This window comes from Apium graveolens, chromosome 5 (genome assembly GCF_009905375.1).
Source record: "Apium graveolens cultivar Ventura chromosome 5, ASM990537v1, whole genome shotgun sequence".
NCBI lineage: Eukaryota > Viridiplantae > Streptophyta > Magnoliopsida > Apiales > Apiaceae > Apium > Apium graveolens.
Window position 1 is genome coordinate 153,053,507 of NC_133651.1, and position 22,576 is coordinate 153,076,082.

General features: G+C 32.1%; 1 long non-coding RNA gene across 11 annotated transcripts; it reads right to left on the minus strand.

Moving 5' to 3' along the window:
* Positions 1-3,860: 3,860 nt before the first annotated feature.
* Positions 3,861-8,214, minus strand: LOC141724584 (uncharacterized). Of its 11 annotated transcripts, none has more exons than XR_012576749.1 (8): positions 7,985-8,212; positions 7,841-7,882; positions 7,329-7,755; positions 6,833-6,874; positions 5,188-5,371; positions 5,010-5,101; positions 4,816-4,907; positions 3,861-4,198 (listed from the first exon to the last, which is right to left on the minus strand). It is a non-coding gene; the product is annotated as an uncharacterized LOC141724584 (long non-coding RNA). The 11 variants fall into 11 exon arrangements; XR_012576756.1 differs by having other exon boundaries at positions 7,652-7,755; positions 7,985-8,211; XR_012576755.1 differs by lacking the exon at positions 6,833-6,874 and having other exon boundaries at positions 7,329-7,380; positions 7,652-7,755; positions 7,985-8,211.
* Positions 8,215-22,576: the final 14,362 nt, after the last annotated feature.

The following is a 22,576-nucleotide window of genomic DNA, read 5'->3' on the forward strand; positions in this document are numbered from 1 at the left end:
TTTTATTTTATTTTTATAGTTTGTTGCATATAATTTCATGCATTTGCATTATAACATGATCCCTTAACACTAACGGTTATTTTGGAAGGAAATTAATAAAAGGGTCCAATAAAAAGTGAAATTTAAAGTTAAGGGATACATTCTGCCAAAATTAAAAATTTAAGATTAAACCTAAAAAATAAATATTTACAAGGGGTTCAAAGTCCAGTTTACTCTTTAATTTACTACTATATACGTAAGGTTCAACATTTGTTGAGTTTACATTATTGGTTGACAAATAATTGGGTAGAAACAGACAATTGTGAATATTTAAAGGAAGACTTACACTGACTTTGTGAATTTATGGATAGGTTTATGGTCATCAGTACAGCTGAATTGCTGGGAAAATCTCACTACAAGAAAGTCAGGGTATTTTCGGTCAACTAAAAATGATCAAACTACTGGACTGTTAAAATAGAAAACCAATTTTTTTTTAACATTTTGTCATATCACAAAAATATATATTTAAATTAACAGTGTATGTGAAAAATTAATATATTTAATTATTCAAATCTTAAATATTTTAACAAATATATGTATCATATGCATTAAATACTACAATAGTTGTTCAATTTAGCTACTAAATTCTACCAAAATTGGTCAAATTTAGGTGCTAAATTCGACCGAAATTTGTCAAATTTAACTGCTAAATTCGACCAAAAATGGTAGAATTTACCCGCGTTTTATTTTCGACTAAATCTGGTTGAAAATAGTAAATTTGATCATTATTGGTCGAATTTAGCACATTTCAGAATTGCCATTTGTCATGCTTCTATTAGCTGAGAAGAAAGCACTTGGATTGCCAACTTGAATTAATCTCGATCGTTCATTTATTTCTCAATCCTTTCATCCCAACAATTCAATCTTTCTTCCTCATCTCTTTCTCTTTATATTTCTCATTCATTTTCATTCCCTTTAAAAAATTACACTCATACTTAACCTTACTCTCTAGCTACATACACACTCATCCATATTTTGTATATTCCAAATAATATATATATATATATGTAAACATACACACAAACACACATCTCTCATACTAAATCTCCTCTAATTATATTTCTCCAAATGGCAAATTAATTTAAACCAATTCCAGTGAATTCATTCGATTCACACTAATTTCGGCGAATTCACCATTTCACAACAATTCCGGTGAGTTCAACTCCATCACCTCCAACGAGAGTTTATGCCATCACCTCCGGCAAATTCATTTCTGAAAACTTAGAAGTAAAATAAGACTTGTATTAATAACCAATTTAAGTTTATTTATAATTTTTTATATATATTTGTTTATCATTTGTGTGAGTTAATTTTATAATATTTGATTTTCAATATGTTACTAAAGGATATATTATGTTGTATTTTAAATCTATATTACATATGTATGTAATTTTAATATTAGTAAATTAAAATTACTATTATTTCCGTTATTATTTTATAATATTACAGTATGGAAAATCTAGTAAAAAATTCTAAAAAAAATTTTTAAGCAACAAAATGCATTATGCTGCATTCTGTTGTTTTTTTGAAAATATGGCGGTTACTAAATTCTACCAAATTTGGTCGAATTTAGCACAGTTATTTTGACCAGATTTGGTCGAATTTAGCGTAGTAATTTCGACCAGATTTGGTCGAATTTAGTATTTGTGGGCGGGATTTTTGAATTTTTACGAAATTTTGTTAAAAAATTTTGGGGATGAGTTTTTGCAACCAATTTCGGTCGAATTTAGTTGGTCGAATTTAGTACGGTCGAATTTAGCTAAATTCGACCGCACCCCTTATTTTCGACTAGCCTTTGTTTGATCAACAACTGGTTGGTCGAAAATAGCTATTTTAGACTAAAATCGACCAAAAAAATTCGGTTAAATTTAGCCGAATTTCTTATAGGTTAAGGTGGTTAAGCAAATTCCGGAGACGGTTTTTTTTTTCACAAAAGTGTGTCCAAGGATTTTTTTCTCGATACTATCAGAATATATTTAATTTTGTTGAATATCTCATCAAACAAATATTTTTAAGTGAAAATATATCCTTATTTGAATATCATATATATATAGAGTAAAATTCTAAAGAGTCCACTTTTAATTGCAGTCCTCGGAGTCCATCTATGTTGTGCAAATAAAATATCTTCTAAAACGTGTTATCATGCAAAACATGTTTCACAAATATCATTAATTCAATAAAATCATGTGAATCTCATATATTTACGAGTACAATATGTATGTTCTGCAATATGAACTTTTATGTTCAGCAAATTAAGCATGTTTTGTATAATAATATATTTTGCAACGTTCTACTTGTAAAATCTATGCAATCTGCAAGATTTTCAATAAAATTATAATATTTGTAGAATATCATTCAAAAAATAATACGTTTTGTAACAATTTAAGTTATGTTTTATTTGCATATATGACTCCAATGAAATAGGGGATTTCATATAACCTAAATTATATGTTCCTTGTATCTAGCCCATATTTCAATGCAAATGCAGTCTATATATCATCTAATTAATAAAATAAACGGGAATTATTTTCAGAGATTCAATAATTTCTTAACTAAATGAAAATATGAAATACATATTGTCAATTAAGATTTCTTTTAGCTAATTAGAACACGTTAACTGATCGAAAACTTTGCCTTTGTTATTCAATCAGACTTTTATCTATTCGTTGATAATGTGACAAGGGAATTCAAATTATTTTCTTGTCAAATACAATAAAGACGTCCACCATTTAGATTAACTTTTAACTTAGAAATTATAAATTCAGTAGCATATCTAAAAAATGTTTATATCATATTAGTATAGAGAAAAATTAATGCATCTTTTCAGTCAATTTATTACTTATTATTTTTTTATAGATATATATGATTAAATATTTAAAATAAAAATAAAAAGCTATAATTTTGTTAATAATGTAAGTAGAATGGAATGACCTTCCGATGGAAGTTCTCGGTAATAACAAATTTTATAATATACGTATTTTGGTAGAGAACGTTAAACTCTAAATATATTTTCTCTAAAATTGTTTCCTGGTAATTTGAAAAATGGGAATTGGGATTACTGGATTAAAGATATCTTCTTCGTATCAAAATAATTAAGCTCACTAACTTCTTGTTATTACTTCTTATTTGGTGCATTTTAACAGCATCTCCCGTGAGCAGAACCTTGTCTAAATTAGGTGTCACACTTGGTATTGTAATATGTAAAAAATTAGGTGAAAATTTCGTTTTTAGGGCAGTTCAAAAATATTTATTGAAATTAATTTTATATAAATTTTTAGGTGAGTTAATCAACATATATTTAACGGAAAGTTTTAAAATCTGTGTCCTTTCAAAATTATTTTATTACAATCATAAAAATTTAAGCAACTTAAAACACAGCGTTTTTGTCTTAATTTTTAAATTTATATCTTTTTTTAGCAAACAAATGTCACAACAGTGATTTCTAGGGAAACTTGTTTCCTTGTTTTTATAATGAGACTATTGAGTTGAAGGAAAAAATTTGTGAGGACATTTAGGGGAGCACACAAGACTTCAAGCAAATGGTTCAGATCTGCTTGATGTGGGTGCAGAATTGATGGACGTGGAGGAAGTACTCCTGCAGATGGCGATGTTAGATGAGTGAATGAATGGCAGACTTATGTATTCTTGGCCTTCTACTTCCAACTTTAAATTATCCAGTCTTTACGAGTTAAGTTGTATTTTGTTAAGAAATTCATTGCTCAGAGCGAGCATTATCAGTTTATGTTCTTCCGTTGATTAGGTTATGTCAATCTTTAGATAAACTATTAGTACAATAAAAACAAATTCTTTCAAACTCTCCATACCTGAACTCTCCAACTTTAACACTTAGGTATCACTTGATACGACCAGTTACAATTACATGAGGGCTTAAAATTTTCAAAATCACAATTTACATTTTACAAATAAATCAAATCCCCAAAAGGCCAACACAGCAAGCAGAGCATAAGAAATGACACATTCTTATATTATTCAACAACATCTATATTCAAAATTAATTTTTCAGGCGTCTCCAGTTCAGTGTCTATCATATATTTTTCTCCAAAGCCAACAAAACTGAAAAGCAATAAGTTGAGCTATATGAACACGCCATTCTTTCTAGCAAATGTGCATAGAAATTGTATGTAGCATGAGTATTGACCTGAAATGCAGTAAAGTCTCTTAGTTTAAAAAGGGAAAAAAAGCTTAAAACAGAAAAGATTCTTGATTTGATTACTAAATAGCACAAATTACAATAACATAAATAGTGGTACCTTTCCGTGCCAGAAACAATAAACTCGTTTCCATCATTTTAAGTATGGTGATTGTTCATGTGGGGATTATAAATTACATTTTGCTACTACAATTAGCATACTCTAGAGGATTGCAATTTAAAATTTCTGATGCTAACATATAGTGTCAAAATGCACATAGTCTTGTAAGTATTTTTCTTCAATTTTTAAACACTGAATAGATTAGAAGGCACTGATTTGTTTAAAGTACCTATGCTGATGCTAATCAAAACTAATAGGTAAAAAGTTAAGACCTCAATATTGTGTGATGTAATTTCCGGATCAGCTCATCAAGAAATGAAAAAAAGGTCCGACAATAGAAATTGCATTATGCCCTACTACTGATTCTATGATAAGTTACACCTCAATATTGTGAGGTTGAATTGCATTATGAACTAAATACATTTAGTTATAAATTAATCACAGAATAATATATTTTTTTACTCATTCATGATAATATATTACATACGAAAAGAACCAGGCCTACCATTTGCACAAAACGTAAAGCTGCTACACATAGACCAGGAAATGCATCATGCCATGTGGTCTGATTAGCTGCCTTGAGAGCTTTCACCAAACCTGCAGAAATATAATAATTCGACCATAGCTTTAGAATATATATATTGCATCAACAATACATGTGTTGTGTTTACGTGAATATAGCTATTAAAGTTAGTATACCTGAAACTCTCGCATTGTAATTGATCAATACATAGCCTTTGTGCAGGACTTGGTATATATGATCGAACGATTAAGCCTCTCGCAGAGTATCTCTAGTAACGAAAAAAGATTGATTCTCAATTCATAAATAAATCGGATGGGCTTTTTACAGCATTTTTAATGTAAAGAATTAACATACCAATTCTTGGTGGCACTTGTAGCCACAACTTGTCACCCATCCATAGCATCTTCAAGAAATGGATTAATGGGAAGCCAAAGTACAAAATGCGTAGCTCCGTGACATTGTGCAGAAGACGATATAAGCGAACCAGAAGCCATTACACCATGAGATTTTTTATGTCAACTTCTTTTAATTATTCAACCTGTAATTGTTGCCCGCACTAAATAAAATATTACAACACCCCTTTTTTCCTTGATTTCTTTTACAGAAACATGACCGCACACCATAATGCATAAACACAATGTATGGCCATAAGGAAACATAAAACCCAATATTTATTTACCCTGACGCTACTTGGTTCCCCTGAGAAAAAAATTAAAGGTAAAAAATTTTCTACCTAATTATAAAGAACTAAACTACCTGCAACACTATTTTTTTGCATGTTTAAAGATAATATTGTACACATTATAATAAGGTGGGTTTATATATCATCACATGTGTAACCTCAGATATTACACATGTAAGATTTGAGTTCCAAGTAATATAAGATTTAAACTTTCTTTTAATTTGATGAAAGAAGCTACATCTGTTTAGGGTGATCTTGCGTCTGAAGCTTTGATCCCTCATTTTTCAAGGGTTGCACATGATATATTTACTGAAAATCTTGAGATGCAATTGCCCCTGAAGGATAAGTTCATTTTAGTATCTCAACAATCAAAGAGCTGTTTCAAATGACATGACAGGAATAATAATGCACATATCAAATTTGTAAAATTAATGTGTAAATTATATACAGGAAGCAGCTCTTTCATAGGCCATCCTTAATGAGTGTATTAATAATACATTTATTTATAATCACAAATTACATTTTGCAAAAAACTGAAAACATCAAGAAAATTCATATTACATTTTTGGGTGCCAAAATGAACATCTCAAACATATACAACCAGATCACCAAGCAACTCCATACTCCACAACATAAGAGCTAGATGCATGATCCTGGCTACCTTCCTGAAGCCCTAAAAGCTCACCCTTTCTAACTTTAAAATTCTTAAAAAAAAACTCCATCAACCTTGTGATCTCGTTCCTAAAGCAAAAGTCTCCCATGTCTCATTACTCCGGAGATGCTCAATGGGTATGACTGTTCACATTCCTAGAACCCATTCTTCTTGTAAGAAGCCTCGAAATCTAGACTTACTTTTATCCTTTTTGTCAATGGCAGATTTCTCCAAAACTGGTTTTATGAATGTTAAATATATGAAGTAAGTCTGTATTGGGCAACGGAATATCTTGATCCAAGCCAGAACACGTATTTAATTATCATCGAAAGAGCCAACTCATAAGTATACCTTGGAGCACAAAACTGTAATGAGGATCATAAACAGTCATTTGTTTACTAACATTCACCCCTCTAGAGACAAACCATTGTCCCAGCATCAACGATCAGCCATATCATATAAATAACGATGAATGCAAACCTATTCCTCGACTGTCTAATTTACTTATCATGGACATTCAAGTGCATTATTAGTGCAGAAAACTCACTCTAAATAAATCAACCTAAATATATATTAAAGAATAATAATATTTTAAAATATAAGTAGCCATCTCTTGCTGACTAAGGAAGTAAATTATAGAGAATATGCTTTCTAAGTATTTTTACCATTTCTAGATCAGGAATTCTAGGACCTGGTGAACTCATCATCTGCATATATAATTACAAAGAATAAAAACACAATGAACAACAAAATATTAACAGCTCAATAGGAAACAAAATTTTAAACCTTAACTTGTAATGGCTAAAGGCAAGATAAAACATTGAATAAAGTCTAAAATAAGAACATGAATGGCGGCTACACCACGATCTCAGAATCGAGAATAAGAATCAATGGCTCTCCAACCTCAGTGCTGAAATTAATAAGTGCAATACATAAACCTGCTATCATTGATGCTCTCTGTTCTGTGATTATTAGCTGTCATTGAGAATGAGCCTATAATTTAGTTTTTTGGTTGTAATTTAATTCATATCCCTTAATTAAATAAAATAGTTAAAAACCAGAGCTTGTATATCACTCAATATGATAACAAAGTAATTCAGGTATGCCAACAATCACACATAAATCAATGTCTTTAAATCTAACTTCAGTAATATTGTTTACCATGAAGTAGTAAGCAACCTGAGTAGAACATATTAAGTGACTTGACAAAAACCTGTATGTCAAAAAAAATTTGAAATAATTGTTCTAATGTGCCATACAAACCACTCAATACAACCAAAAGGAAACAAAGAAATCAATTAATTTAGCGAGCATACACATGAAAAGGATGAGAACATGTATATAAAGTGAAAAGCCCACAACTATCCATTGCTTGCTAAACTGATAAAACTTGAACTGACATATAACACCAGATAGGGGGGGAACGTTACATTGTCTATTATTAACGAATATAATATAATCAAGTGTAAACAAAAATTTCATACCTTCGATGAACTACCTTCAAAGAGTTCTATAAGTTGGTTCTTCCATTCGCCGATGAATTTCATCTCTCCTCACAGTATAGCTTTTGCAGGCACATCTTCATATGCTAAAAATGTGTTTAACATTAGCAAAATCGGAAATTTACAAATTAAATGGGAGAAATAGAAATATAATTGATTCATCACGCATACCTGAAAGATACCTGAAAGATTTGATGGAAATCTGGAAGAACCCTAAAATCATAAAAGTAGACAAGATATAACCAAAACGCTCAAATTAAACAATTATATATACAATGAATATAAACATAATAATGATGATCATAAATCAAAAACCTTGAAGGGGAAGGAGGTGCTCGGGACTCTTTATATACACATGAGCGGCCAAATCAAGGAAGATAGAGAGCCTAAAACTGAATTAAAAGGATTGACTATTGATTTTCCTAATAACATTACAAAAAATTATGAGGCAAAAACAGAGAAATGGAAGGCGCACGAGAAGTGAGAGAAAACAGTTTAATCCCATCTGAGAAGTGCCAGGTCAGCCGTCTTGTATTTTACTTTATATAGAGATATAGAATATAGATTAGCATGATAACCCGTGCTATAGACATGGTTCTAGTAATATATAGAAATTTGATTTATAAATTTTTTGAAATTTTTTAAAATATTAATAAATAAAATAAAATCTCTAATAATTTAATTAAGATATAGTGTTTAGGAATGGACTAAATGTACAGTTTAGGAATGGACTAACATGAGTTTCTTTTTTGAGAGGATTTGAGAATGGATGTTTGTAGTTGGTAAGATAGCTACAAAAACAGCTCAGGTAAAGGTGCCTAAACATGATCAGACATGTAAAGATATTGTTTAACATGTGTTCATACTTTTTCCTTTTGACCTATTTAATGTTGTTGAGTTTCTTCTGAGGATCATGAATAAAAATGTTATAACCGCACCTCTGCTGAATATATTTTTTGTATGATAGAAATTGTTATAAAATGAGGTATTGGGACGCAGTTTGTTGCCCGCTTATTTCGTACACTTGTATAGAGTTCTTTATCCTATTAATTTATTTCATTAAAAAATTTATACAAAAATCGCGTTCTAGGTAATTTATGTTCAATAAATACTTAGACTCTAAATTAATGATTTATTGTGTTACAATTTTTTTGTAGGCTTGATGATTCCAGTAATAACAAATATTTTAATTGCAAAGTCAAATAAGTTGTTGTTTTTATTATAATTTGCTTAGTTAATATATATAAGTGTAAGATAATTTTGCATATGATGTAGAAGATGCCTTAGTCTAATCACAATTTTTTTTTGTATTGAAGTGTTAATATAATATTGTTAAATTATTTGCGACGGTGTTTCGTTAACAAATATATGCATATCTACTATTATTAAGACATGATATATGTACTTTTGAATATTTTATTCTTGTGATAGGATTGTTGTTATACCACATATTATTTCTACTATAAATACTATTGTTTCATTATTTTAATCATTGTCATTTTTGTGTGTATGAATTCATTTTTTTTCATATACATATTCGGTAATCATATATATTGGCTTGATGTGCCAAACTATTATAAATTTATTAAATTATTTATAAATATTATTACTTCAATTTCTAATATTTTAAGTTATTATGAAAAAGAGAATACGATAATTTATATGATTAATATAATTACTCTTTATTTTTAGCATAAAATAGATCGAATCAAATCATATATTTTAGTGTGTATATAAGTTTCTTTCATATATCATAATTTCAAATATGAAAATAATTTTATATTAACATGAAATAGTTTCATACAAATAATAGAAAAAATTTATACATAATTTTAGTTATATAAAAAATGTAAGTTTTACCTTTTTTTGTAATTAATGTAATATCTAAAATTGGTAAAGTCAATATTCAAAATTACTAATTAATTGCTAAAATTTTTAATTGTAAAACAAATGAACATCATTATTTTGAATCAGTATGAAATTAAATTAAGATATCAAATTTACTATTTAAGAATTTGCGTGTATTAAAAATTTACATACATATAATTCAATATTGATATTACTCTATATTTTGTTTAAACAAAGTAAAAAATAGAAGGAAAAAAATTGGCTCAGTACAACGCCCATAGTTTTAAGCGATCGTGCGATGATCGGGTCAAGTCCACGACAAATCACAATAAATTAATACTGCGATTTAGATATATATTATTTAATGACCTCGCCTTACAAAAGTCTCGAACACATTAATTCATGCGGATTTAAATTTATACAAATACCTTATTTCATCGATATAACTTTCTTAATGATCCAATAAACAAACTTTCTAAATCTTTAAATTGAAAAATGCACTTCAACTCGACCGGGATGTGATACATTTGTGAAAAAACAGTCAAATTTTGTGTTTTTTAAAATCAAGTAGATTCTGATGATATGTCCGAAATAAGCCAAAATACACTTACTATATCAAAAACCGAACAATTTTTTGAATTTATGTGTACATCTAACACTACTCTATTTATCCAATAATTGTTAAATTATTTCTTTTTTTTTTGCTGTCGATTTGGTTAAATTACTAAAAAATTTAGCGTTCTATTTTTTTAAAAAAATAATTATATGACATATACTTTCTAATAATATAAATTAATCGAATAAACATACATTAAAAAATTATTTAATTTTCATATCAGTGTGAACACGAATATTTGACATGGTTAATTAATTTTTATATATATTATCGTAGCTTTTAATAAAACATTTATTTAAAAATATATTACATTATTTACTAAATACATGTTACATCTTATTTTATTTATATTTTTCATATAATGGTCATCTTTGTATGTTAAATATTGATCAAAATTATTATCTTAATTGAAACTTTAATTATTTAGAAATATATAGCTAACTAAATCAATATATATACGAAAGGAAAAATATGGCTAAAAATTTTATTTCATGAATTGCAATAGGAAAATAAAATTTAAGTCTTTAGCAACACACTTGCATTAAGTGTTTAATTGAAAACATAAAACAAATAACAGCATAGTTGTGACGCCCTCCAAACCCGGGTCAGCGGTTTGGGGTCTACAACACATACACTATATAAAAACCTGTATAAGAAATATTATTTGCAATGACCCTGCTTTACATAACCACGGATCGCAACAGGTTAAAGTATGAAAACAAGCCACAACCTTAACTTTTATTACAACGCACCAAATCCCAACTAATTTAATTTACAACTGATAATGAAATTATTCTTACAATCTTACTATCTCACTACCGCAATAAGCTCCTGCTAGCTCGATCCAACTTAATCTGGGGTCCTAGCTCGTTCATTGAACTGGGAAACCTCGCTATCAACCGTATCCTTCTTAACTGTAGATTACATAAAAAGATTCGCAAGAGTGAGCTAACTAGCTCAGCAAGTCACCATGACAATAATTGAGGTTATTCAATGATCAAACGAGATGATTCAAAGAAATCAAGTTCATTGTTAAACAATCATTAGAATCGGATATTCATTTTAAGTTTTAAAACCAAGGTTAGGCTGCTGATCAGTCATGCACTAACCCCGAGCAAAGCACACAGCACTGCTCTAATTACTGGATGCAAGGCACAAATTGGCCTAACTTGACCATTGGTATGGTCTGACCACGAATCTGGTCCACATATATAAAAAAAACTATCCAATCCTAAAGCAGCCAATATGATAAACAATATAATTCAATAAAATAAGATCATAATCCATGATGATTAAATATTTGAATAAAACGTAAGGAAACTCATGGATATTACAAGGGTACATCAAGGTATGTATAAGAAACGGTTTTCAATCTGTAAAAGAATCAGGTATTAGACAAATAATGTTTTTTCAAGGTATAGTTCTTTGATGTTCTAAAGAGTGGTTGGAGTATAAAAGTTTCTGTGTTTTCAAACAATTTTGTTCTAGTGTTTGGTAGTTATACATTTGGGGAGTAGTATCATATTTGTGTGATTTGGTATCTAAGGATCAACAAAGGATGGTTTACAAAGAATAAGGCTTACGGCTCAAGATCAAGAAAATCAGGGTTCAAGGGTAAATAGTTTAGAGTACTTGCAATATAAAATATGAGTTATTTTGAATAATAGCGACATATAATGAAACAGTTCGAAAATATTTGCGATATATCTTGAAGAAAAGTTCAGAAGTACTTGCCTTACAGGGCTTTACAACTATTACTGATCGACTCTGAGCCGACTCTATCGCTCAGGCTTTATTGTCTATCCACTAGATCCCATTGGATTCGACTTTGATACTCAAGTTTTCTGTTGAAACTCTACTAAGCTCGTCGACTGACTACTAAGTCATCTCTAGTCCATCGTCCACCTCCAGGTTTCTGACTATAACCTACAGGGTTAAAATACCCTACGTTAGACGTCTAGGTATGCTTGACATATCCTCGATACCAATTTTACCCAAAAATATCCAAACCCGACTCGTAATAATTTATATTATAATAACACACGCAATAAATTGGGTTCAAAATCTCGAAAATCAGTTCGGTGTTCGTTTTCGGAAAATACATATACTCCTTATTTTACGAAATCAGGGTTATCGATTTGGCAAAATATTTCATCACATCATATAACCAAGTTCGTATAAAAACACACACACACATATATATATATATAGTCACGCGATGTCCCGATAATCATCGGATACGTTCCCGTATTTACATAGTTCAGTTTTCCGGAAATCGGACAGCGTTTCCTTCGTTTATCGCACTACCCGTCGAATATCATCGACGTCAATTCACCACAATAATTCATAATCACAACAACCAACATCCATAATTTCCCAAACACCAATTCAACACTACTATTAATTATTATTCGCATTTTACATTTATTTATTAAATTAGGACTCAGAATATAATCATCACGGTCCATCGTCGACTCACCGAAGTTCACCGTCGACGGCGGTAAAATTTATTGGTGCCTGATACGTGTCGGGTTTCCAGATAAATTCCATCGATTAAATCAGATAAAATTTTACCGCACAAAATTATTTATTTCACAAAACTTCGATCAAATAAAAATCCTGCAGCAATATGCAAAACCCCGAACTAATATTTGTATATAATCGGGAAACAAGCACCCACATAATTTCACGAAACAAAATCAAATTATGCAGAACAAACACGTGGTCAACAGGGCCGGAATTGGTAAAATAGAAAATGGACAGCCGGTAAGGAGGCCGAAAAACACAGCTTGCTGGAAACCACACAACACACACACGACGCACACACCCACCACAATTACACACACAGCGCACACATCCATCACAGTTACATGCACATATGCTCACGAATATATGTATAAACACAATGGAATAGATGGAGCAGTCACCGAAAAACAAAAAGGGCGACGACCGGGAAATATAGCGGCGGCGAAAACTCAGGGAGAAGCCAGGAAGTGAACGGAGAAGAGGGAGGGAGAGATGATCGAGAGAACGACAGAGTGCGAGAGAGAGAATGATGGGAGAGAAGAAGAGACTGAAAAAAAATGAAATCAAAATGTAACCCTTATCAGCTCATTACACGCACACGGAGATGCTGCCACGTAGTTTAATTCCTAAGCCACGTGTCCTTATCTCCGACTGGAAGCCTGATTTTTAATCGTTTTTAACATTTTAACGGTATAACTTGCGAATACATATTAATCAGAATAATCCCAAAATAGACTTAAAATTCTAAAAATCCCGAAACTAATAAAATAAAATTTTTATAATTTTAAAAATATTTTTGAAATGCAACTCGTATCCGAATTTCACAATTAACGAACCAAGCTGCACTTAAAGTAAATTCAGAAAATTGCGAAAATAGTCTTAAAATGTTACAAATATCCCGAAGTTTATAAAAACAATAATTTTGAGATTTTTAAACAATTTCTAAAATGCAACTTGTACCCGCTTTTTAACAATTAACGAATCAACGCATGAGTGAAATAAATCCCGAAAATTTCCAAAATAATTTTAAAATTCTTGAAATATTCCAAACTTAAATAAATATGAATTTCATAATTTTTAAAGAATTCTAGAATTAAGTACATATTTTACAATTAAATATAATCAGAAAATCATACAGGGTTAAATAATTGATAAAATATTGATATCTAAATTTTGTAGAATCCCAAAAATAATTATTGAAGTTATAGAATCATAAAACTAATTTTAGAGACAATCTAAAAATTTACGGATTTAACACTATAATAAAATCACCTTTTAAAAATAAAACTGAACAATATAACTAAATTTTTAACTACACATTCCAATCCCTTTACACCACTAAATCACAGACACATAGCATATATCAACACACTGTTGCCAAAACCAAAACACATATTTTATTTACTTAATAATTTCCATAATAATCTCATATTTAAATAATTCAAAAATACACGAGTCGTTATATCCTTCCCCCTTAAAAGATTTTGTCCTCAGAATCTGGTTTAACTAAATAAGCGAGGATATTTGTCAAGCATATCTGACTCTAGTTTCCACGCAGACTCTTCTACTCGAGGATTCAAACGTACTCACTATAGATATATACTCATTTCCAAGGACTTGCCTTTAACGATCAAGAATTTGGATTGATCACTATATACAGAACAAATTTGGACAAGAGACCATTTGGCTCCTAATCCATTACTTGATTCGAATCAAATACTTATCGCCTTAACCCTGACACACAGACTACATTATATATATATACTGTTGTAATGGTAATATCAACTCATAAACAACTCTATCTATATTTATCAATACCTCGAATGGTTTACTAATTTAGGACTTAACCTGTCCCTTCTACTCAAACTCATCCAGTCTCTTTCAAGGTGAAACTTGTACTAACACTACTGGTCCTATTTTTATACTCATATTCTCTCTTGATACCACTTCGCCTTCTTTATTTATCCACTCCGAGCTGCTTCAATCAATATCACTACGCTCTTGTTGTGCTGAATTAAGGTTAGAATTTGACAACTTTCTTTCTCCCACTTTATCTCAATAAAGTGGGGACCTATACTTGCGTTCCCATGAAGCTTGGTAAAGTGGCATTCCAAAGCTGACATCGATGATAAATGATTATTCCAGTGTTTCCTTAAAACTCAACCTCTCCACATATATTACACTTCCTGAATCACTCCCGTACTTTGAATCTCCGTTTAAGGATGATAGGAGGTGCTAGTTTTTAACTTGGTTTCCAAACATTTAAACATCTCTTACTCCTTTCCATCAGTTAAGGCTAAAAAGTAATCTCAGATATTCATGTATTATCACCTTTGAGTATTTGAACTTTAGATTCCACTCCTTCCAATTCGTTTATTAACTCCTCGGTGGTCTTAATTACATCCAATCCTTTCTGTCGGCATAAGGCATATGTTACCATTCGGCTTTGCTTAGGTAGTTGTTAATGGATTAATAAGAATCTTTTGTTAACCTTGGTCAAAATTTCATACTTGAAAACTCAACGTATAGTTCCCTGAATAGCTGAAGATGTTATCAATAAATATAATTCATTTATCTGAGTACTCCTTATACAACATGTTCCTTAATTTCTTTGTAGACAACTAATACACTTGTTATTTCACATAATATCATCGGAGCTTGCAATGCTCATAACTCACTTTAATCGTAATCTCTGGTATGTTCTCAGGTCGGATCTTAAGTTAATCCCCGAAACGTAACATATTTCTTGAATTAGGTCTCATAAATAATTAATTCTTTATAGGGTCTCACTTCTTCTTAGTCGCTGTTTTGTTAAAATCCCGATAATCAGTACATACTCTCATAATTTCATTCTTTTTCTCCCTTAACATCACTAGTACACTTCACATTCACTTCTTGTAAAACCACTCCTTGGGTCTGCCTGATCCACTAGGCCTTCAATACTTCACCTTAATTCTTTGACATGTCCAACACTTCCTAATCCATCTTGAAATTTCCTTCTTGTACATGGTTATCATTATTTTTCTTTAAATTCTCGTATAGCTTGGCATTTCTTCAGTAAATAAAATTCTTTATATTGTGAATTCCCCCTGGGATCTCAATTCTTAATCCTTTTACTTATAGCATCCAAGTGCTGGGAGAAAACCTGGGGATATCGTAATTGTTCTTCTGGGTGCATAATCTTTCTCTTACTAACTGTTAATATCGTGATCCGTTATCTTCCTTTAACATCTCCTTATCTTTCCCTTAACAACTTCGACTGAAAGGTCATACTATCCGTCCTTGCTCCTTTTGGATTATAAACTCTGACTTCCAATTCCAACTTTTAAAATTCCATAAATAAGCAGTCTCTATGTTCGTTCTCTCCTTTTTGCTTATCGCTTGCTACTACATTTATTTTTCCTCATGAATACCTACTTCAAACTTTTATGGTCCGTATAAATCTTACACTTTCCTCCATACATATCATATTTCCCAATCTTTCAAAACAAATATTACTACTGTTAGTCCCACTTGTGAGTAGGATACTTCTGCTCATAAGGTTTCGGTTGTCTGGGTGTATATGCAATAACTTTATTGTGCTGCATCAACACACATCCTACTCCCTTATAAGAAGCATCACTAGAAATTACCAAATCTCCTTGATACCTTCAAAGTGATAAAGCAGGTGCTGTAACCATTCTTTCATTTAACTCCACAAAACTTTCTTCACCCTTCTCCATTTCATATAAACTTCTTGCTTTTCCTGGTTAGCTTTGTCCAAGATATTGCAACTTTCAAGAAATCTTGCACATATTTCCAATAGTAACCGGCCCATGATAAAACTTCTTACTTTTGTTGGTGTTACTGGTCTCTTTTCATTCATAGTAACTTTAATTTCTGCTGAATCTCTTTTGATCTTCTCCACATTGACTATTTATGCTAAGAACTATATTTCATACAACTTCTTTCTTCTCCAACTTCCCAGTTATCATTAAATGCTTTGCATGGTCCTCCGTTGACTTTAAGTAACACAAATACAACTCATCCAGATATTCCTTAGGGATTCTGTCCATCAAGTTTAAATATTATTGGTATATTAGTTAACTCAAGTAACATCATTAGAACTTTTTAGTAGCAGTACTTAGTTTTGAAAATTATCCTTGATATGTTAATAGGTTCAATCTCCAATTGGTAACGCCAAAATCTTAAATACTTTGCTTCTTCTGCTCGATCAAACAAATCAGTAGTTCGAGGTAACAGACTTACTCTTGATAGTAAACTTGTTGAGCTTTCTTTAGTCGACGCATAATCTCATACTTCTATTTTCTTATTAACAATTAGTACCGGTGCACCTTATAGGATACGCTGGGTCTAATCGCTTCTTCTTTGAACATCTCTTGCATCTGCTTTGCTAACTTTCTCATTTTAACTGGTGCCATTTTGTGTAAGGCCTTGGTTACTGGCTTCGTCTCTGGTGCTAAGTCAATCGCGAGCTTCATTTCCCTATCTGGAGGAAATGTTGATAACTCATCTGGAAACATACCTTAAAACTATAAAATCTTCAAGTTCTGTGTGCTCCTGGCTTTTATTTATAATCGCCATAGCGCTTACGTCTTGGTCAATGTAACCTCTTAACTTAAATCATTGTTAACAAGTTCTTTACCTTCCTTCGTCTTCTAAACCTCATCATTTTTTTTTCATTTGGTGTCTTCGGAACTATCTTCTATCGCGATGGTCTATCTGGGCATCACGCTTAAATAGTTAATCTATTCTAATCTCAATTCCACCATTGGTACTTAATTATTTAACAATTACACGTTCTTGACTTGCTAGTCCTTTAATCACAATCTTATCAATTCAACAGGGTAATTCATCTTATCAACAAAAACTTGAGGGCTAAACAATCAAGTTGCTCTCAAATCTTTCAATACTTTAACGTATAAAGTATCCACGATAATCATTCACATCACCACATCCGTATTCTGAATAACATATTTCACAGAAAAATCGCAGTTTCTCCTTCTCGGAGACGTATTCCTCATTGGAGTAGATTCCCTTGACTCTTAGTGCATCCCTGACTGGGGTTAGTGATTTGCATTTCTCGCCATATGCCCTTGTTTGTTTTCCATGCGTGAGAGGTAGATGGAACTTTTCCCGCTTGGTCCATAATACATTGATTTCTGTTTGAAAAACTCTTGCAAAGAACGACAATACAACGAAACAACTGGAAGGATTCACAATTCAACAAAAATTAAAGTTGAAAAGAAAGAAAAAACAAGGATTTGAATATGAATGAGACAACCACATTGGTACTTAAGATGGCCAGTCTTTCATACCATATGGCGTACAACACATGATTAGGTGGCGTCCCACCCAACTCTTCGTTATTCTGACAAATTGTCTCACCATAACACTGTTTGTCCCAATCAGAAAGCAAAACTTAAGGGGAACCATTAAATTTGAAAGGGATGCAACATCCTCCTTTTTCATATCATCATAAGGAGTTTATTAAGAAAAGAAGTTCATATATTTTTAGGAATTAAAAAGGAATATACGCTACAATATTGAAGACAAGAACGACACCATTGGTCACCATCCATATTTCTCTTGTATTCATGTTTCGAGCTTGTTCGATCATATTCCCATTGTTCCATATAATAACTTTAGAAAGTACGTTGAAATGCCTTCACAAATTAAGCATTATGGTAAATTCTAACTTTCTAAGTCTTGCGTCCTTAACATCACACCTACACGTATAATATTTTAACAATTTGATCATAATGGCATTCCTACCATATAACTTCGAGTTTCCTCTTTTTAATTTAGAATAACCCCGAATCATTCAACATAGCGATCCTTTTGTTAATAATATTCTTCTTTTAGGAAAATCTGGAAATCTTCTCAATCTCCTTCAGTCATACTCAGGCTTCTGTTAGATCAATGAATTCTTTGAACTTGGATAATCCTGTGATTGGATGAGTAATTGCTCCGTACACTGATTCTGTTGTTAATCTTATCAAACAATATTTGTACCTTTCTGTTGGGAATAATCAACTTCTTCATAATCGCTGATCATTTTGTCCTGTGAATTAACAATACTAAATCTAAAATAAGTATCCTTCCAGCTAATCCGAGTCTTTTGACAAACAAGAAACTCAAGTAGTAACTTGACAACCAATGTTTAAAACTTATTATTTTTTTATTCAAAAAGGCTTTTAGAAATTTTGTAAGAAAAAATCTTTTTGGAAAACTTGTTAAAATTTTGAAAATCATAAATTTGGTTGTCCTTACTGTATGAGTTGGTTGTTATCCTTCCGACCTCTAACAAGGTACCAAATTAAAGTAATGATCACATAAAGGTCCATTCACTTCAATCTACTTTCTCTCCTTTATTAGGTCCATTTGCCTTCCTTAATCAACGATCACTTCAATTGTCGTTGCGTTTTATCGTATTCGTAGCTTCATATCAAAACTTCCATACTGGTAATGCTCCCGTCATTAACTTTGCAGTCGTTAAGTAAAACAGGTTATTCAATAGTCAACAAGTCTAGTTCATAGAACAAAATTTTCTCATATCACATCACATCACTACTTTACATATCGCATTTATCATAGCACCATCATTTAATTCTACAAAAATTCCAGATTTATACTTTTCTCTCTAGCTTTTCAAAATTCATCTAATCCATCCCATAACTAATCACGGGTGGCCTAGTCGCTAATGGCTTCTTTTAGTCTGGTAGCAGCTATCCTCTGGAACACTTAAATCTTCTTTCTAAACTTCTTCTCACCTTTATTTATTTCTCAGATGCTCACCATTTACTGTAGCTCTCGAATCCATCCTAGTAGGTACTATTGCTTCATAGGACAAGTTTTAAACTAGGGTATGGAACATGATGTAGGGTAAACTGATGAGATACACTTACAGCCAAATGTCTAGTAAAATAAGAATAAATAGATGGAGGTTCTTAAATAGGTAGTCTCGTATCAAGAGGTGGTAGAATAGCGTAGAATAACTTGAAAAGGTGCAACTATCATAACAGAAGGTAGTACCATTAATACTGACGGAGGAACAAGGTGTAAATCAAATCTGAGAGAAGATGACGATCCTCGAACGAAAAGCTTCAAACGATCACACGATACAGGGAAATCAGGGTCTGCCATTGCCGTTGTCTGAAAATCACGTCGCAAGCTAAGAATCCCAAATCGCAATACGAACCGCGCCGGAGACCTACTATAAAGTCGCACTCAACCTCACAATGTCCTATCTTTATATTCCTTATTCCTAATCCTAACTCTCTACCCAATCCCAACAATCTAGGCTTGTTTCAGTGACTTATAGCCTGTAGCTCTGATACCAATCTGTGACGCCCTCCAAACCCGGGTCAGCGGTTTGGGGTCCACAACACATATACTATATAAAAACCTGTATAAGAAATATTATTTGCAATGACCCTGCTTTACATAACCACGGATCGCAACAGGTTAAAGTATGAAAACAAGCCACAACCTTAACTTTTATTACAACGCACCAAATCCCAACTAATTTAATCTACAATTGATAATGAAATTATTCTTACAATCTTACTATCTCACTACCGCAATAAGCTCCTGCTAGCTCGATCAACTTAATCTGGGGTCCTAGCTCGTTCATTGAACTGGGAAACCTCGCTATCAACCGTATCCTTCTTAACTGTAGATTACATAAAAAGATTCGCAAGAGTGAGTTAACTAGCTCAGCAAGTCACCATGACAATAATTGAGGTTATTCAATGATCAAACGAGATGATTCAGAGAAATCAAGTTCATTGTTAAACAATCATTAGAATTGGATATTCATTTTAAGTTTTAAAACCAAGGTTAGGCTGCTGATCAATCACGCACTAACCCCGAGCAAAGCACACAACACTGCTCTAATTACTGGATCCAAGACACAAATTGGCCTAACTTGACCATTGGTATGGTCTGACCACGAATCTGGTCCACATATATAAAAAAACTATCCAATCCTAAAGCAGCCAATATGATAAACAATATAATTCGATAAAACAAGATCATAATCCATGATGATTAAACATTTGAATAAAACGTAAGGAAACTCATGGATATTACAGGGATACATCAGGGTATTTATAAGAAACGGTTTTCAATCTGTAAAAGAATCAGGTATTAGACAAATAATGATTTTTCAAGGTATAGTTCTTTGATGTTCTAAAGAGTGGTTGGAGTATAAAAGTTTCTGTATTTTCAAACAATTTTGTTCTAGTGTTTGGAGTTTGGTAGTTATACATTTGGGGAGTAGTATCATATTTGTGTGATTTGGTATTTGAGGATCAACAAAGGATGGTTTACAAAGAATAAGGCTTACGGCTCAAGATCAAGAAAATCAGGGTTCAAGGGTAAATAGTTTAGAGTACTTGCAATATAAAACATGAGTTATTTTGAATAATAGCGACATATTATGAAACAGTTTGAAAATATTTGCGATATATCTTGAAGAAAAGTTCAGAAGTACTTGCCTTACAGGGCTTTACAACTATTACTGATCGACTCTGAGCCGACTCTGTCGCTCAGGCTTTATTGTCTATCCACTAGATCTCATTGGATTCGACTTTGATACTCAACTATTCTATTGAAACTCTACTAAGCTCGTCGACTGACTACTAAGTCATCTCTAGTCCATCGTCCACCTCCAGGTTTCCGACTATAACCTACAGGGTTGAAATACCCTACGTTAGACGTCTAGGTATGCTTGACATATCCTCGATACCAATTTTACCCAAAAATATCCAAACCCGACTCGTAATTATTTATATTATAATAACACACGCAACAAGTAGGGTTCACAATCTCGAAAATCGGTTCGGTGTTCGTTTTCGGAAAATACATATACTCTTTATTTTACGAAATCATGGTTATCGATTTGGAAAAATATTTCATCACATCATATAACCAAGTTCGTATAAAAACACACACACACACACATATATTTATATAGCCACTTGACGTCCCGATAATCATCGGATACGTTCCCGTATTTATATAGTTCAGTTTTCCGGAAATCGGGCAGCGTTTCCTTCGTTTATCACACTACCCGTCGAATATCATCGACGTCAATTCACCACAACAATTCATAATCACAACAACCAACATCCATAATTTCCCAAACACCAATTCAACACTACTATTAATTATTATTCGCATTTTACATTTATTTATTAAATTAGGACTCAGAATATAATCATCACGGTCCACCGTCGACTCACCGAAGTTCACGACGGCGGTAAAATTTATTGGTGCCCGATACGTGTCGGGTTTCCAGATAAATTCCACCGATTAAATCAGATAAAATTTTACCGCACAAAATTATTTATTTCACAAAACTTCGATCAAATAAAAATCCTGCAGCAATATGCAAAACCCCGAATTAATATTTGTATGTAATCGGGAAACAAGCACCCACATATATCACGAAACAAAATCAAATTATGCAGAACAAACACTTGGTCAACAGGGCCGGAATTGGTAAAATAGAAAATGGACAGCCGGTAAGGAGGCCGGAATAACACAGCTTGCTGGAAACCACACAACACACACACGATACACACACCTTCACAATTACACACACACAGTGCACACATCCATCACAGTTACACGCACATATGCTCACGAATATATGTATAAACACAATGGAATAGATGGAGCAGTCGCCGAAAAACAAAAAGGGCGATGGCTGGGAAATATAGCGGCGGTGAAAACTCAGGGAGAAGCCAGGAAGTGAACGGAGAAGAGGGAGGGAGAGATGATCGAGAGAACGACAGAGTGCGAGAGAGAGAATGATGGGAGAGAAGAAGAGACTGAAAAAAAATGAAATCAAAATGTAACCCTTATCAGCTCATTACACGCACACGGAGATGCTGCCACGTAGTTTAATT